The following is a 19289-nucleotide window of genomic DNA, read 5'->3' on the forward strand; positions in this document are numbered from 1 at the left end:
CAATCTAATAATTGTGCTTATATAAAGTGTACACAGCCCAAACTGATAAATAGCAGTAGAGGTGAACATCCATTAAGCACAAATTTGTAATTAAAGAAAGGTAGATGACCAAAGGTCTAGACAGGTCTTTGGTGAAGCAGAGGAACAACACATTTCAATCAGTTGCTATTTCAATTGAGAAATAAAGGGAACAAGCATGTATACTCTCACTCTCTGAGCATATTGTATACTGATTTTATACTCCAGGCTAGGCCTGGAAGAAAGAATGAGAAAAGTACATGAACTTTTTCTTGGCCACTGAAGAGGACCATTGATCAAAATAGATCTGGATACTGCTCTGTTGAAGACCTGGCAAGACCTTTTGCAATCTGCCTTTCTTCAGCTACAGATTTATGCCTCAGAACACTCATAGAATCATAGAGTTGGAAGAGACCTTGCGGGCCATCCAGTCCAGCCCCCTGTCAAGAAGCAGGAAAATCACATTCAGAGCACCCCCAACAAATGGCCATCCAACCTTTGTTTAAAAGCCTCCAAAGAAGGAGCTTCCACCACAGTCCAGGACAGAGAGTGCCACTGCTGAACACCTCTCACAGTCAGGAAGTTCTTCCTAGTGTTCAGGTGGAATCTCCTGTCCTGTAGTTTGAAGCCATTTTTCAGCAGGGCAGCAGAAAACAAGCCTGCTTCCTTCTCCCTATGACTTCCCCTCACATATTTATACATGGCCATCATGTCGCATCTCTGCCTTCTCTTCTGCAGGCTAAACATGCTCAGTCTTTAAGCCGCTTCTCATAAAGCTTGTTCTCCAGACCCTTGATCATTGCATTTCATTTTTTCCGGCCTTTTTTCTTGCATTTGTCTCTGTTGAACTTCATTTTGTTAGTTTTGGCCCATCTCTCTAATCTGTTAAGATCAGTTTGAATTCTGTTCCCCATACTGGTGTTTATTAGTTTGGACTGTGCATGTTTTATACAAGAACAAAAGGTTATTTGATTTTATCATACCTTTTAAATAATTGCTTAAGGTGTGTGCACATTCTCACTTATTGTCTGACTACTTTCCACAGGACTTGGGATACAAGTCCCATATTTTTTTATTTTGTGGCACTTTGATCTGTTCTTCTCTGTCCCTGCAAAATGAATGGGATTGGTATTTCTAGAACAATGCACCCTGGTCAAGTAAAAATTGGGGTGGGGTGTGGGTCCAGTTCTTTTCTCTCTCTCTCTCTTTTTTTTTTTTTTTGCCTTTATCCTTTGGAAGTCAGTTCCAAATGTCAAAAGCTGTGGGTCCTGGCTGCTGACAAAAGACAGTTTAAAACATGATCCACGGCTAAAGTTGTGATCTTGTGCATGATGTAAGATGCCCAAAATGCCAGTGCATCATAAAATCTTTATCTACTTGTGTTGACTCTTTAAGAACAATATATTCTTCAACATGATGAATATTAGCCTCAGCTAGACCTGTGTAGAAGCTAAACTATTGTACCTCTTCACTGCACATTTATAGTTTAGTTATTTATAGTTATAATCAATGATCTACCAGGGTTTATACCACAAAGAATCTGTTAATTTTCAGATATCACAAGACTCATTCACAAACTGGATTGCCTCCTGCTGTTCTTGCTAACTTGACTTTATCAAAAGCTATACCAAAGTCAAACTTCCCTCAACAAATAATAAAAGCTTCTTTACATTCCTTTCTCCAGTTCTATATTGATTGGGGTTCCTAAAAGAGCAACAGTAAAGGTACTACTTCTTCTACTTCAAGGATAACTTGAGTTAATTTATTTCTAGAGCTGCCAAAGCTAGCATCGGAAAATGTTCAGGGCAAATGTTTTCTTTAATTTGATACTTAATTCATTTCACTAAACATATTTTGATACTGAATTTCGTTCTAGAAAATAGGTTTTGATAGTTTTTGGCCTTTGCTTTTTCTTTTCTTTTCTTTTCTTTCTTTTTTTTTTTTTTTGACGTCTGTAACAAAATGATGCATCTGCAGTGAAAGACTCAGTGATCTATCTTTAATGAATGACAAAGAACATTAAATACCCAACTTTCTACAAATACAAGTGGAATGCTTTTCCTTTTGTATGAATTCCTCGGTTCTTGCCTGTCAAACTTGGTACTGGTGCTGTTCTGAACAGTTCTGTAATATTACAAAAAAGTACACAATTCAGGGTATTTTTGACAGTAGTTAGCTAATATGTGCTTTTAAAGCAGTGGTTCCTGTGGGTCCCCAGATGTTTTGACCTACATCTTCAGAGGTTGTGAGGTCTGTTGGAATGTCTGGGGTGGGAAAAAGAAGTCTTGTCTGTTAGAGGCAGGTATGAATGCTGCAATTGGACACCTTGATTACCATTGAAGGGCCTTGCAGCTTCAAAGCCTACTTCCTGCCTGGGGGAATACTTTATACAAACTATCGGCGTGCCCACTAAGAAAATCCAACAAATGCTACATTCAGCAAAGGACAAGATGGTTCCTCTCACCTCTGCAGGAATCTACCTTATACCATGCAGCTGTGGACAAGTCTACATAGGGAGCACCAAACGCAGCATCACCCAAACACAAATCAAGGAACATGATTAATTAAAACAGAGACGTCAGCCATAGCAGAATACCTGATGAACCAACTTGGACACAGCATATTATTTGGTCTGAATGTTGGTCTGAATCTTACTGAATCTTAAAGTAGATTCATTGTATTTGTTTGGTTTTTTTATGTCAGAATAACTTGAGAAACTGCAAGTTGCTTTTCGTGTGAGAGAATTGGCCATCTGCAAGGACGTTGCCCATGGGACCCTGGATGTTTTGATGTTTTACCAGCCTTGTGGGAGGTTTCTGTCTTGTCCCCGCATGGGGAGCTGGAGCTGATAGAGGGAGCTCATCTGCTCTCTTCCCAAATTCGAACCTTCAACCTGTTGGTCTTCAGTCTTGCCGGCATAAGGGTTTAACCTATTGTGCCACCGGGGGCTCCTAGGTATTAGTTGTTGAATGGTGAATCAACATATAGATACATCCTAGTGGTCTATTCTAATTGGGACTAACAGTAGGATTCAGACTACATTCCTCTATGCTGCTATTTCTCAGATTTTCCATGCTGTTAAGATCTCCATTGTCCAAACCAATGTGTTTTCTGCTAATAGAGGTTTCAGAAGGATGATTAAGAACAGAGAACAACATGAAGGCACTGCACTCATGTTCACCACTGTGCTGATCAATTCATCCTTAGGTAAAACATCAGAAGATTGCCTCACAGATTGTCCTGTTTTGACCCTGAAGCTCCAATCTGAAACATACTTTCATGGAAATACTCCTATTGTAATCAGTGGTGGCTGCTTTGGGATACATATGTTGCAAACGACATAACAACAAGGAAACAACCTGTCATTAACTCTGTCCTCTTTTTAAATCAGAAGAGTGTGGCTTTTAAATGAAAGTAAATATTTCTCATAGATAAATGCGGATAGAAATTGTATAGGATAAGAAATCTTACTGGGATCTAAGTAAGCCTTGCTCTGCAGACAGGGTACTTCTAAGTGGGAAACAATCAAGTTGTTTCGTTCCCCCAATACCTCAGTGTACTGCGGATCTGAGAGGTACTTCTAATGGCTCGAAGTGCCCATGATGGCTTTGCCAAGGTTAACTGAACAAATCCTTTTACTTGGAAATATCCCCAGGTGCATTAGAGAGAAAGGGAGAGAGGAAGAAAATGGGAGGTGAAACCATAATGCGCCAATCAAGGCAGCATTAGCTGAGCTTTTTTCTACATAGGATTCTTTTCTCTTTTTTCAAACCAGGGGGCACAAATGTGTTCCCCCCCCCCACCTTTTAACAGATTTTCTGAATTGCAATGAAAGTACTCTGCAGATAAGACTTGAATTGGGCGTCCATCAAATGTAAATTGATTGGACTTGTTATTAAGCTAAGATAGGCACATTCCATAAAATAATATATTAGATACAGTCAGCTCTCTATCACCTACTTTTATGTAGTGAGCTGAAAAAATTAAAGCTAATGTACTACCTTCTGTTTTGAGTAGAGAAAGTGGACCTGTTTAGAACAAAAATTCTCATAAATTACGAAATGGAACACACACTGGTTGTATTTAGACATGGCAAAACAGTTTATCGCCCTGCATCTCCCACTATTGCTCTTCAATAGTTCACTGTGACAATGGCAGAGCAATTTTTGCCTGACTTCTTTGTCAAGGTACTACCATGAAACCACCCCCACCCCACCCCACCCCACCCCACAGTTGCTGAGGGTAGGAGTATAGGATCCTCCCATGGAAGTGAAAAACTGTGAATTAAAAAATTACAATATTATTGTATTTCTTGTCTCTTGGAATCATATAAATCTCTCTCTCTCTCTCTCTCTATATATATATATATATATATATCTAAGAAAACACGTCTGTAGGAATTCCTAGATTCTCCAGCATGACTATGATCAACTTCAACTGGAAACTGGCCATTGAATTGCACTAGGGGGCCTAGAGATTCCCAGAGAGACCATTTTAATCAAATCTGTGACTAATAATCCTCAAAACAATCAATGTACAGTCATCCCTCCACCATAAATATGGAGGGATGACTACATAATCTATTCATCTACTTCCTTGTCTTTCCCCCCTAAGTTGCAAATATCATATATAACCTTTACTCATAGGGAAGTGGATGTAGCCCCTAGCTTAGTTGGTTTAGACACCCTTTTTGGCATCTTTCCTAGTGCTCAATATCCTTTTCAGGTGCAGCCAGGCCTGTAGCGAGGGGGTGGTTTTAGGGGTTCAAACCCTCCCCCCCCCCCGAAATGTTTCAGATTTTTTTAAAAAAACCTGGTTTACTCATGAATTTTAACTGGTTAACCAAATCCCCATGCTAAGTCAATGAGATGCAAAAAATTAAGAGTCCCTCCAGAACTGTAAGCACTATCTCAAGCAAATATTGACAATTTATTCACACTGTCATTACTTGCAGCAATAGCCGATGTAGTGTAGCAACCAAGTTGGGGGTGTGTGTGTTGAATGCTCTCATTAAGGAGGCCAGACTTGGTGGAGGTGATTGACAGGGGCGGAGCTGCAGGCTATTGAAGGTTGCTCTGCCGCCTGCTGTGCTCTTTGCTTCAGCATGAGCTAGGAGGCAGGTTTCAACCTCCCCCCCCCCCTAAAAAAAATTCAACCCTCCCCGAAATTTTCAAACCCCCCCCCCCCGAAATTTTCACACACCCCCCACCACCAAAATTGTCAACCCTCCCCGAAATTTTTTTCTGGCTACGGCCCTGGGTGCAGTGATAAGAATTAAGCAGTTATCTGAAGTGTGCCTGTGCCATTAATAATTTTATTTCTTGCCTGTCTCTCCTCATGGCTCGAGGCCGGTTACAACATTGTTAAAAAACACGCAATCATTTAAAAACACTCCGTATACACATACTAAAACATATTTGCATACAATACATATTAAAACACACAAACAAAAATTAGACATAAAATTAAAGTTTAAAATTTGTCATTAAAACTGTCTTGGTAGGTCTGCCAGAAGAGACAGGTCTTCACTTGTGTCTTAAATTCCAGCAGCTGATTTAGCTGTCTGAGCTCTATGAGCAGGTCATTCCACTTCCTTGGGGCAGCTGATGAAAAGGTCCTCTGGGTGACAATTGCCAGTTGGTTCTGGCAAGCTGGAACAGACAGCCCCAGAGGACCACAGTGTTCAGGGTGGATGGAAGAAGGCTATCCTGTAGGTAACCTGTACCCAAGCCATGCAGGGCTTTAAAGGTCAAAAATAACACTTTGCACTTTGCCCACAAACTAATTGGCAGCCAGTGGAGTGACTTTAGAGCAAGTGTAAAATGTTCACTCCTGGATTTTCCCGTAACCCATCTGGCTGCCATATTTTGAACCAGCTAGAGGATCAAGTGCATTTCACAAGTCCTACCTTGAGGTTACTAGTGCATGCACTACCATCTTAATGTCCTCAAAATCTAAGAAGGGGTGCAGCTGGCAGATCAGCCGAAGCTGATAGTAAGCACTCCTAACAGTCACTTCTACCTGGGCTGACATTTGGAGAGACAGATCCAGGAGCACTCCCAGGCTGCGGACACAGTCTTTCAGGGGGAGTGTAATCCCATCCAGAACTGGTTGACACACCTCCATCCCCAAATTAGGACCCTTGATGGCAAGCACCTCTGTTTTGTCTGGATTCAGTTTCAATTTGTTTTTCCTCATCCAGCCCATTACCTCATCTACGCATTCATTCAGAGGGGACCCACTATACTTAGCTGTAACTATTTTGGAAGGCATGGAGAAATAATTGGGTGTCATCAGCATACTGATAACACCTTGCTCCATGCCTACAGATGATCCTTCCCAGTGGTTTCATATAAATGTTAAAGAGCATTGAAATATAGAATAGCACCTTATGGGACACCACATAACAGCTCCTTTTTTGAGGAGCAGCTATCCCCCAAACAGCACCATCTGGAACCTGCCTAGGAGCAGCACAGTGCCTCCAGTTCCCAGATGTTCCAGAAGGATACTATGGTCAGTGATATCGAAGGCCGCTGAGAGGTCTAGAAGCACCAACAGGGACACATTACCCCTGTTGGTGTAGAGACGGAAATCATCCACTAAGGTGACCATAGCAGTCTCAATTCCATATCCAGCTCTAAAGCCAGTTTGAAATGGGTCATTAAAGTTTGTGTCATCCAAGATCACTTGGATATTTGTATAAAGGCTTAATTGTATCTGGAGCCTTCTTTTGTTTGCTTTCCCAATGATGCCTAGTATAAAATTTGCCTTTAATGCCGTAGCTGTAGGCTGAGATGATTTTCAACCCCCCCCCCCCCCCCCAACTGAACAGGTTTTCATCGGGATAACTTGCAAGTTGGATAGTGCTCTAGCACTTTCCGACTAGCACTGTGATGCAGATCCTCATATGGTAGTTGGTGTAATAGTACTCTAAAGAATAGTAAAAAAAGTGTGGACAATTGTGCTGATCTAGTTTTCATTAAAAACCAAAAACATTTCAAGCATTTCTCATTTCTACAGGTAGTGGTCTTTTGTAATACTAATGATTATTTTCCACATAATTACAAGCTACTTTAAAATACTTTCACTTAAATCCAAGCAATCCCAAAATACTTCAATGTACAACTGAGCTGGCTCATACAAATTAGTTTGTGTCATAAAATCCATTTCTCAGACAGCTGCTATTGGGATTGTGGATGTTTTTAAGAGAATTTATGAGAAGAGATGGCAGAAAACACCATGGGTCCTGGGTTGTTGTAGGCTTTTTCAGGCTATATGGCCATGTTCTAGAGACATTCTCTCCTGATGTTTTGCCTGCATCTATGGCAAGCATCCTCAGAGGTTGTGAGGACCTCACAACCTCTGAGGATGCTTGCCATAGATGCAGGCAAAATGTCAGGAGATAATGCCTCTAGGACATGGCCATATAGCCTGAAAAAGCCTACAACAACCCAATGATTCCAGCCATGAAAGCCTTTGACAATACCATAGGTCCTGCTAATAAAGAAATAATTCAATTGTATGACTTACTAGCTGTCCCCTGCCACGCGTTGCTGTGGCCTATAGTAAAACTTATCACAGTTGAGGTAGATATCTCGACTAAGTTGAGGTAGATATCTGGACGAAGCTGGAGGTGTGAATTTGACCCAGCTTTGCCCGCCAGGTTTCTCCGTGCAGCACCAACCAAGATCCGGGGGGCGGGGAGGCGGGGTTGCAGTGATCTATAGAGACTCCATTCTTCTGACCAGGGCCCCCATCCCGCTGTCAACAAATTTTGAATGCGTCCACCTGAGGGTGGGTGACCGGGACAGATTAGGGATTCTGTTAGTGTACCGTCCACCTCGCTGCACTACAGACTCCCTGACTGAGCTAGCGGGGGTGATCTCGGACCTGGCATTGGAGTCCCAGCGGCTGCTTGTGCTGGGGGACTTCAATGTCCACGCCGAGACCACCTTATTGGGAGCGGCTCAGGACTTCATGTCTACCATGGCAACCATGGGGCTGTCCCAACAGGTATCTGGCCCCACCCACAGTGCTGGACATACATTGGACTTGGTTTTCTGCCAGGGATGGGAGGAAGGTGGCGGTGTTGAGGAGTTATCCATCTCTCCGTTGCCATGGACCGACCACCACCTGGTCAGCTTTAGATTAACTGCACCCCCTAACCTCTGCAGAGGTGGAGGACCCATTAAGTTGGTCCGCCCCAGGAGGCTTATGGATCCGGATGGATTCCTGACGGCTCTTGGGGAATTTCCCGCCGCCTCGGTTGGTGATCCTGTTGATGCCCTGGTCGCTCTCTGGAATGGGGAGATGACTAGGGCAATAAACACGATCGCTCCAGAACGTCCCCTCTCAAGTAGCCGAGCTAAACCAGCTCCTTGGTTCACTGAGGAGCTGGCAGCATTGAAGCGAAAGAAGAGGGAACTAGAGAGCGTGTGGCATTCGAATCCGAGCGAGCCAAATCGAACACGGTTTATGTCCTTCTTAAGGGCATATGCCGCGGCAATAAAAGCCGCAAAGAAGGCCTTCTTTGCGACCACTATTGCGTCTGCAAAGAACCATCCGGCTGAACTGTTCCGAGTTGTCAGAGGCCTGTTAAAACCCACCATTCAGGATGGGTGCCCTGATGACTCGGCAGCTCGCTGTGAAGCCTTTGCTCAGTTCTTTGCAGACAAAGTCGCTTTGATCCGCTCTGGTCTGGACACCATATTAACGGCAGTCTCTGAGGATGTAACACGAGCATCTGCTTGTCCGGTTTTGATGGATTCATTTCAATTGGTTCAATCCGAGGATGTGGACAAGGTGCTTGGAGGAATGAGAGCTACCACGTGCATCCTAGACCCCTGCCCATCCTGGCTTCTGAAGGAGGCCAGAGGGGGATTGGCCGAGTGGGTGAAGGTGGTGGTTAATGCCTCCCTCCGGGAAGGCATCTTTCCAGCCAGCTTAAAGCAAGCTGTAATAAAACCGCTGTTGAAAAAACCATCACTGGACCCCACTCAATTCGTCAACTTCCGGCCTGTTTCCAATCTCCCCTTTTTGGGCAAAGTCCTGGAACGTGTGGTGGCCTCACAACTCCAGGCATTCTTGGTAGACACGGATTATCTGGATCCGGCACAGTCTGGCTTCAGGCCGGGGCATGGTACTGAGACAGCCTTGGTCGCCTTAGTGGATGATCTGCGCCGGGAGCTCGACAGGGGGAGTGTGTCCCTGTTGGTGCTTCTGGACCTCTCAGCGGCCTTCGATACCGTCGACCACGGTATCCTTCTGAGACGCCTCGCGGGAATGGGTCTTGGAGGAACTGTTTTACAGTGGCTCCGCTCATTCCTCGAGGGTCGGTCTCAGAAGGTGTTACTGGGAGACTCCTGTTCAACCCCACAACCTTTGTCTTGTGGGGTTCCTCAGGGTTCAATATTGTCTCCCATGTTGTTTAACACCTACATGAAGCCACTGGGTGAGATCATCCGGAGTTTCGGAGTGCGATGTCATCTGTACGCGGATGATGTCCAACTCTGTCACTCCTTTCCACCTGCTACTAAGGAGGCTGTCGAGGTCCTGAACCGGTGCTTGGCCGCTGTGACAGTCTGGATGGGGGCGAACAAATTGAAATTGAATCCAGACAAGACAGAGGTACTCCTGGTCAGTCGCAAGGCCGAACAGGGTATAGGGTTACAGCCTGTGTTGGATGGGGTCGCACTCCCCCTGAAGACGCAGGTTCGCAGTTTGGGTGTGATCCTGGACTCATCGCTGAGCCTGGAGCCCCAGGTTTCGGCGGTGACCAGGGGAGCATTCGCACAGCTAAAACTCGTGCGCCAACTGCGCCCGTACCTTGGGAAGTCTGACTTGGCCACGGTAGTCCACGCTCTGGTTACATCCCGTTTGGACTACTGCAACGCTCTCTACGTGGGGTTGCCTTTGAAGACGGCCCGGAAGCTCCAACTAGCCCAACGTTCGGCAGCCATGATACTAACGGGAGCGGAGCGCAGGGAGCATACAACTCCTCTGCTGCACCAGCTCCACTGGCTGCCGATCTGCTACCGGGCTCAATTCAAAGTGCTGGCGTTGGCCTTTAAAGCCCTAAACGGTTCTGGCCCAACTTACCTATCCGAACGTATCTCGGCCTATCAGCCCGCCAGGACCCTAAGATCTTCTGGGGAGGCCCTGCTCTCTATCCCGCCTGCTTCACAGGTGCGGCTGGCGGGTACGAGAGACAGGGCCTTTTCTGTGGTGGCCCCGCGGCTATGGAACGCCCTGCCCTTGGAGGTAAGATCAGCCCCTTCATTGATGATATTCCGAAGAAGATTGAAGACCTGGATGTTTAAGCAGGCATTTGGTTAACCCAATGCAACGAATGGTAACTGACTAAAGGACTGGCAATATGGATGACGAACTGGATCACGTTTTTAGTTAAGAGTCGAACTGGATTGGTATTGATGTATGAATTGTGTTTTTATGTTTTTTATGCTTTTAACTGTATATTGTTGATTGTTATGTTGTAAACCGCGTTGAGTCGCCGGCTAGGCTGAGAAACGGCGGTATATAAATATAGCAAATAAATAAATAAATAAATAAATATTATGAAAGAGAGGTCCCTACCTATTCCTTCCCCCTTTTCCTCCCCCTTTCTCTCCTTTCTTCCTTCTCTACCTCTTTCTTTCTTGCCTTCTTTCACTACTTGGTTTCATCCTTCTCTCTTTCCTTCATTCCCTCCCCCTTTCTTCCTTTGATTTCTTCCCTCCCTGTTTGCTTCCTTCTTTCACTTTTTATTTCCTTTTATTTCACCACCATCATAACAATAACAATAATGCAATGCATTGCCTCCGGGACCTGACACCTCTCCCATTCCCCCTAAAAGGGTCTCAGAGGAACAATAGCATAATAATAATAATAATAGAAATAACAACCTTTACCCGCCACGTGTTGCTGTGGCCAATCTTCCCTCTTTCTCTCCTTCTTTCCCTCCCTCCCTCCCTCCTTCCTTCCTTCATTCCTTCCTTCCTTCCTATCTTTCCTTCTCCTCTTCTTTCTCTATCTCTTTCCTTCCTTCCCCCTTTTTCTTTCTCTTCTGCTGTCTCTCTTTTCTTTCCTTCCATCTTTCCTTTTCTTTCCTTTTCTTCTTCCTCTAACTTTCCTTCCTTCCCCCTTTTTCTTTACCTCCCTTTCTCTTTCTTTCTTCCTTCTTTCCTTCCTTCCTGTCTTTCCTAGATTTTGACAGGGCGGGAAGGGGCGGGGTGGGGTTTGGAGGTGGCGTGAAGTAAAAGGAGGTAAGATTGGGGCAGGGGAGTGATGGAGCGTGGGGTTGCGTGTGTGTGTGCGGCAGCGGGGGGACTGATGGAGCGTGGGGTTGCGTGTGTGTGTGCGGCGGCGGGGGGAGTGGGGTTGCGTGTGTGTGCGGCGGTGGGGGGAGTGATGGAGTGTGGGGTTGCGTGTGTGTGTGTGGCAGCGGGGGGAGTGGGGTTGCGTGTGTGTATGCGGCGGCGGGGGGAGTGATGGAGCGTGGGGTTGCGTGTGTGTGTGCGGCAGGGGGTGTGTGTGTGCGGGAAGCGGCGCGGTGGGGCTTGGAGTGGGCATGGTTTCCGCAGAGGGAACGTTGGCCGGAAGGCCATGTGCGCGCGCCAGGGAACTTGTGGCTGGGCGCCAATGCGCATGCTCAGTTGTTTTGCCGTTTTGTGAGTGTGTTGTTGTGTTGTTTTTCATTTTGAGTAGATATGTTTGTACCTTGTGGGTTGTGTTATGGGCACGGGGATTTTGGTTAAGTTTCGTTGGGGTTTTTTTGAGTTTTGTTGTTTTGCCGTTTTGTGAGTGTGTTGTTGTGTTGTTTTTCATTTTGAGTAGATATGTTTGTACCTTGTGGGTTGTGTTATGGGCATGGGAATTTTGGTTAAGTTTCGTTGGGGGGTTTTTGAATTTTGTTTCCTCGTTGGATGCCCCTAACAAATTTATATATATAGATTATTTTATTGATTTATTTATTATTTGAACTTATATGCCGCCACTCCCCTGGGGCTCAGAGCGGCTTACAAGAACAGGCTAAAATTTAACACAATTTAAAAACAATTTAAAACAATTTAAAAACAGCAATCAAAGATCAAAGGGCCGTCGAAACATATGTCTTACATGCCCTGTGGTAAGCTGATGTCCCGCAAGGCATGGACTTCAGGTGGCAGAGTATTCCAGAGTGATGGTGCCACTGCTGTAAAGGCTCTGCGTCTGGTTGCTGTTAGACGCAAGGTCTTGACACTGGGAATTTCCAACAAATCTTGGTCTTCAGAATGAAGGGATCTCTGGGGTTGGTAGGGGGTGAGGCAGTCCCTCAGGTACATCGGCCCCAGACCATGCAAGGCCTTAAAGGTGAGTACCATCACTTTGAAAGTGATCCGGTGCTCAATTGTTAACCAGTGCAGCTGCAGTAAGATTGGTGTTATGTGGCATCTCATCGGAATTCCCGCAAGAAGCCAAGCAGCTGCATTTTGTACCAACTTGAGCTTCCGGATCACCGACAGAGGAAGGCCAATGTTAAACAATAGAGGGGAGAGAATGGCCCCCTGAGGAACCCCACAAGATAGAGGGGACCTCTCAGAGACCAGGCCTCCCCTCTCCACTTGCTGTCCACGGTTGTGAAGAAAGGACAGCCAATTTAAAGCTGTCCCCCTGACTCCAACAGCAGCAAGGCGGTGGGTCAAAAGATTGTGGTCGACTGTGTCAAATGCTGCTGTAAGATCCAATAACACAAGCAGCGCCGACCCGCCCTGGTCAAGCTGGCATCGAAGGCGATCCGTGATGGAGACCAGCACAGTCTCTGTTCCATGCCCTGCATGGAAGCCGGACTGGAAGGGATCTAGTCCGGCTGTGTCGTCTAGGAATTGCTGCAACTGCTCCGCTGCTGCCCTCTCAATCACCTTGCCCAGGAATGAGAGATTCGAAACTGGGCAGTAACTGGAGGGAACCGAGGGATCTAAATCTGGTTTCTTCAGCAGGGGAGAGACCACCACCTCTTTTAAACCCTCTGGAAAAACTCCTTGCTCAAGGGAGCTGCTTGTGATCTTCAACAGAGGATCACGTAATCCCTCCAAGCAAGATTTCACCAACCAAGAGGGACACGGCTCGAGGGAGCAAGTGGCTGGTCTAGCTGCAGCTATGAGCCTATCGACAGCCTCTGCGTCCAGCGGGATGAACCGGTCGAGGACGGGCCCAGAAAATGGCCATGGAGTCTCAAGTTCTCTCACTGTATCAATTGTGGCAGGGTGGTCCCGGCAAAGTAGTGAGATCTTGTCTGCAAAATAGCTCTGAAAAACCTCAGCTGAAGGGGCCTGATCACAGCTTTTTGGGACGGTAGGAACCGTAGTTAGAGATCGAATTATTTTGAACAATTTTGTCGGGTGTGAGCTAGCAAACGCTATCAAAGAAGCATAATATACTTGCTTTGCCTCGGTGATAGCATGCTCATAGGACTCCCTAAATGCCTCATAAGCTGATCTCGATGCTCCGTCACGGAGTTCTCGCCACACACCCTCTAGCCGTATTTTTTCCCGCTTCACCAGTCGAAGTTCCTCGGTAAACCAAGGAGACCGATTTTGGCGGGGTTGGAGAGGGCGTCTAGGGGCGATCTCGTCGAGTGCATTGGATAGCCTGATGTTCCATGTGTCCACCTGCACATCGATCGCATCGCTGGCAGGCTCCAGATCCCTCAGAGCATTCCGGATCCTACTGGGTTCCATAAGTCTATGGAGTACTTCTCAAAAATATTCTGCTAAAGCCTGGAGCCCAATTATGATACTTGTGATGTGATCAGTCAATTTTGATGATGGGTTACTTTGCTGCATGCAGTGCAGGCCCAACTATTCCTCGTTTATTTCATGATAGCAAATAGGTTTCACTAACTTCCCAAATGGGGCCCATAGATTTCCAAAGATGATATAGATGAGTGAGAACTTAAATTACTGCACCTCTGCAAGATGTTCCTGCTCAAATCAGAAGACTATGACCACAATTTAAATTGGGGCTGTCTTTGACTATTGAAGAGTTATCTTTGCATGATACCCATTAAATGTATGCTGTAGAATAGATTGATCCATGAAAATTAGACCTGGTTATGTTTTACTTTAAATTTCTTTGTCAGTGAATGGCAGGATTCAGTTCTATCAAGAAATGCTCTTCTCAGATACAAAGAAAATCAGATGTTTATTGTTTCTTCAATTTCTTTTCTCCCTTATTCCCTGGAGCCAGTATGAATACTATGAAGTGTAGAAATAGTCATATTTACAAACCCAGAGCCGGTAATAACATGCGGTAACTTGAGGAAAGTCCACATTATAGCAGTTAGACTGCTTTATCAGCCCTTTGTTATGGTTGCAAGCAGTTTTTTCCAGATGGCTTGATGGTGTAATTAGAGATCGCTGTGTTAAATGAGGCAGTATTTAAATTGGCTCCTAATTTTCCCACCTATTAACCAGCTTTTTTCCACATTCCTCTTCACAAAAATCACTGAATTAGAATGACTGCTGGTGGCTGATCATTAACTACAGAATACTTAAGAGCCCTCTGTGCCAGACACTAGAAAATAAGTATTCAGCACTCCCATGGTGTGCCTCTTTGACATTCCCCTATGTTATACAAGGCTTAATTTATGTCAGGATCTGGTTGGGAGGAGGATGCATTCCTATATGGAAGTTGTTAGACTGCAGCTCCCGTGAGTCTAAGCTGGACAGCCTATAGTGACTGATGATGGGACTTGCAACCTAAAAGGTCATCGTTATCAAGCTTGAATGTGTGAGGTTCCCCTCTACAAGAAGGGATGATAGGCAAAGGCTAAATTGAGTTTTAAAATGAGTGGGGAAATTCTGGCCCATAGACTTTATGTTCAAATGCAGAACAGGGTGGAGGGATCAACCAAATAATATTCCAACCATCTGTGAAAATTTTGGGTCTCTTTCCCACTTTCTCAATCTCTCAAACTCTGAAAAGTCTTAATAAATAAAAAGCCATAAACTTTGGTCCTCCATGCCTTTTGGACTTTGGCCCCCAGAAACCCAAGCCAGCATGACCAGCAGCGAGGAATTCTAGGACCTAAAGTCCAAGATACCTGGAGGATGAAGATTTCCATAGAGGAACCCAGAAGCAAAGAGATGGCATCCCTAGTTGGACCAGACGTGATGGTGCAGTCTGCCAGGGTATTTGTGTTGTGAGGAAATGGCCCAGATCCCTGTGCTGTTGCCCATCTTTGCTTGGAAAGAAATAAGTGCATATACCAAGTGCCATTCAATCATATGTTAGACTGCCATAATCAAATTTTATTTACTTCCTGCTTAGTCACACAGTTGCTGTGGACTGAATTAAGTTTCCTTGTTGATAATTTTCATTGAACAAGTGACAAGAGGAGTGGAGGGATCACTGTGGCTTTCAGAATAGTTGGTGTTTAAAACTATCCATGGTGGGTTGGGCCACTGTTTGGAGAGGTTGCAACTGCTAAACGGGCCCTTGAATTGGCATGCAGAGTTCTAAAGATTTGACTTCGTTATTTATTTGTCATATTATGGAGCCAAAGCTTGCAAGGTCAAAGCACCAGGGTTTTTAGGTTATCAGGGATCAAGATGTCATCTTGACATCTCAAGGATGCCATTCTCACTAGCTGGAAGTGAAGAAACTATTACCTTCAGAAACAATATACCGTATTGTTATACGTTATCTCTGTTGTAATGTTAGATATATGCAGTCATGATTTGAGATCTGTTAGCTTTACAAAAAGAGCCAGTATAGTCTAATGCTTTAATTATTGGACTGTGAGAGACACCAGGGTTTGAATCCCTATTTGAGGATGGAACCTGAATAAACCTGGACTAGTCACACTCTCCCTGAGGAAGAGAATAGCATAAATCTTGGCAAAAAAGCAATGTGATAGGTAGAATTAAAGGGACATAACAACAGCAACAAAGCTTTACAAAAGGCCAAAACCTAATGGAACAGTAAATTGATAACTTTTGTTCCTTGATATGGGTCAACACAACTGAATGTATTTCCTGCTGGGACTCTCCTTGCAAGTTGGCTAGTAGAACACTTGTTGAATAGCTTGTGAACTTTGAAATTTGCTGCCACACTACTTTTTGGGAACATCTACATGAGCAGCTTAACTTGGTGAAAACCAATACTCTATTATCTGCATGAAGCGTGGGGCCTTTTTGCCTCCAGTGTGGGGTGAGCCTGCTTAGTACATTTTTGCCTAATGTTAGGCAAAGTTGGGGAATGCTTTAGAACTTCCCCACACTTTGAGGTAAACCGTACTTTGTCCATGCTTTGTCCATGCTTCACTTCTTGGGCACAGGGAGGTGGCCCCTACCTTTGTTGCCCTGTCACCATTGTAGCAGTGGCCACAGAACTCCAGGTTACCCACCCAAATATGCCCACAAGACTTGGAGAAAATGGAGTTGTCTTCCCTTCTCTCTGAATCATGAAGGCACCCTTGCTAACATTAGCAATGGCACCCAGGGATGGCCAGCTCTTTGGAGTTCTACCTTTGTCCCCTTGATAGTAACAGGATGACAAAGGTAAAGGTGACCATTCAGTGCTACAGTGGGACAGTGGCGGGTAGTGTTGCCACCTCCGGGTCTGGTCCAGAGTGCTGTACTCCATGCCAGTCCTGAGGGGTTTTTTTGTACCCTTGGTTTCTTGTGCTTCCATGTTTGTTGATATCTTATAGTTGTGTTCTGTAGTCTGGCCCTCTGCTTTTGTCCATCTTAATAAAACTAATGCAAATATTTTATATTTCAATGTTAGTTTGTTTCTCTGTAACTTAGAAACTGTGGTCATGTGAAAGCTTGTGATTATGAAAGTATGCCTAGTGAATGAGAAAGAGATGGTCTCCTGCTTTCAATGTGATAGTTAAGGACATTTTGGTTACGTGAGGCATTGACTGCTAGTGCTGCTGGATAAAGTTGAGATTAAGAGAGTGGTTTTCTGGGCCAAAGTTAGGGATGGGCTTGAAGAAACAAGAACTGATTGTGATCCTCATACCAGCTCAATCCTTAATAAAACATCAGTATACAAAGATGACTCAGTCACTGTTTGACTAAGGCATATAGTTTCTTTAGAGAAGATAACTGAGTGGTGGTTGAGCATCCAAACCTTTCACTAGCCCTTTTGACAAAAAGGGATTGCTTTATTGATTCTGTGTAGACTATTTACATAGATTATACTAGTTTTAATGTAAAAAACAGTTATAATTAAGCGGGGATAAATACGACTGCTTAAAAAATTTCAATAATTGCCCTCTGAGTATAACTCAGATGTAATCGCTGGGAAAACCCTTTGTCTCAATCCTTTCATAGCAGTTGCTTAACATTAAGAGAGAAACGCAAGTTAATAAGATGTTTTTTTAAAAAAAAGTGTGATGGATACTTCTATGATTACCATAGGCACATGAAGAGTTTATATTGCAGCCCACAAGGGAGCATGCATTACAAAGGGCCAGTTGTGGTGCCACAGTGTATAGAGGTACTACTTTGACTAGTCTTTTAAGTTAACCCAGGTTTCTATTATGTTTTTGTCAAGCATATATGGGATGTCTCAGCTAGTGGTAACAGATGGTTAAAAGCTACTATGAACAACACTAAGATAGATGGACCAAGGAGGGTCAGCATGGTCTAGTAGTTCGAGCATTTGACTATTACTATGGAGACCAGAGTCCCCATTGAGCTATGGAAACCCACTGGGTGACCTTGGGCAAGTCACACTCTCTCAACCTTAGCCTCTAAACAAATCTTGCCCAGAAAACTCCAAGATAGCTTTGCCTTGGTTTGTGAACAGTATGAAGGCACACCCTAGTCACAAACAGCTTGGAAAGCACAAAATAGCAACAAGTAGGACCGATGATCTGTTTTGGAGTAAGGGAATTTTTATCTGCTGTCTTTGTTTTAACCAAAAAAGGGGAACACACACACACAAAACTGAGTAAAAGAAAAAAATGATTGTTACACTTTATGATTTATTTTATGAGGAACATGCTAGAATGAAGAAAATATTCGAATCTTTAACAAAATGAGCTATTTTTTAATCCTCTGCATGTTTTTAACTAGTACAATTGTGTTGACTACAATGGATCAGTGTTTGCCTTGGTGGCCTATGCCTGATGATCCCAGATTCATATAGATATGGAATGCGAGTCTGAATAGCAATTAGTTATGTGAATTTGAGTTATACAAATGTGGGTGGCAGCTTTGATATTTGCCTTATGTTTTATGGAGAACTTACTTGCTTTGGAGACTTAAACATGGTGAATATATACAGGATGGGCAGTTAACTTCCCTTTTAAAAATATCTTTGCATTTTGTAGGGTTGTTGGTCAATGTTTACTTTTAATGAAAACACTGTTGCAACTAGTGATGTATTCTAAAGAGACCAAATAGAAGTCCCACACAAGTATGTGGGAGTGATAACTTATAAACACCATACTTTTGCAGCTGAAAATTGCTGTAGATTTTATTTACTTTTGGAAAAAGTCAATATTCTCTGTATGCTTTTTAGGATTGTGAAAAATTTTGTTTGTGCCTTGTTTGTTGTATCTATTTAGTAATATTCGTACATACGATGTAATATTAAGAAACACATGGGGCGCCCACACAAAAAAACTTAAAGATTCAAAACACTGACCTGTGACTTATGTAAGTCTCGTAAATGGCTCCAGGTCTCTGTCGTGGGTGCCACTTCTCCTCAAAAGGGCTGGTTTGGTTCCCCCAAAGGGCCATGAGGAGGACAGCGAGGCTGAAGTGGAGGAAGAAGCCCCGCTCTTTCCCCAAAGGGGGCAGGAGGGATGCCTGGCTTGGTTGCCGGGCAAAGAAGAAGCCCCTCCAGCACATGGCCAGCCCAGGGAGAAACAGCCAGATACCATCACATTGAGGCTTTAATGAGGGAAGTGAACAGATTTCTGGAAAATGCAGTTTAGGGTAGGGCCTTTTAAATTCTCTGGCACAGGGGTCTTTGCCTTCCCAAACTACATTTCCTATAACTATGCTTACCACCTTGTACCTCTTCCTCCTCCTTGAAAGTTTTAGTGTTTATTCTCTTTGCCTACCTCACAGGGTTGATTCACCTCCCAACAATCCCCCCTTTATCTCAAAATCTCTAAAGGAATTTTGAGATAAAAGGGAATTGTTGGGAGTTGAATCCGCCCTGTGAGGTAGGCAAAGGGTTGTTGTTGTTGTTGTTGTTGTTGTTGTTTCAAAGATTGGATGGGCATCTGTTGGGATGTTTTGACCGTGCTTTTCCTGCCTAGCAAAAAGGGG

General features: G+C 44.3%; 1 protein-coding gene across 1 annotated transcript in view; it reads left to right on the forward strand.

The window, feature by feature from the left end:
* Nucleotides 1-19289, forward strand: part of BACE2 (beta-secretase 2) — a 59119-nt gene that overhangs the window by 15498 nt on the left and 24332 nt on the right. The gene's annotated exons all lie outside the window — the stretch shown is intronic.

Source organism: Anolis sagrei, chromosome 3, assembly GCF_037176765.1.
Source record: "Anolis sagrei isolate rAnoSag1 chromosome 3, rAnoSag1.mat, whole genome shotgun sequence".
NCBI classification, from domain to species: domain Eukaryota; kingdom Metazoa; phylum Chordata; class Lepidosauria; order Squamata; family Dactyloidae; genus Anolis; species Anolis sagrei.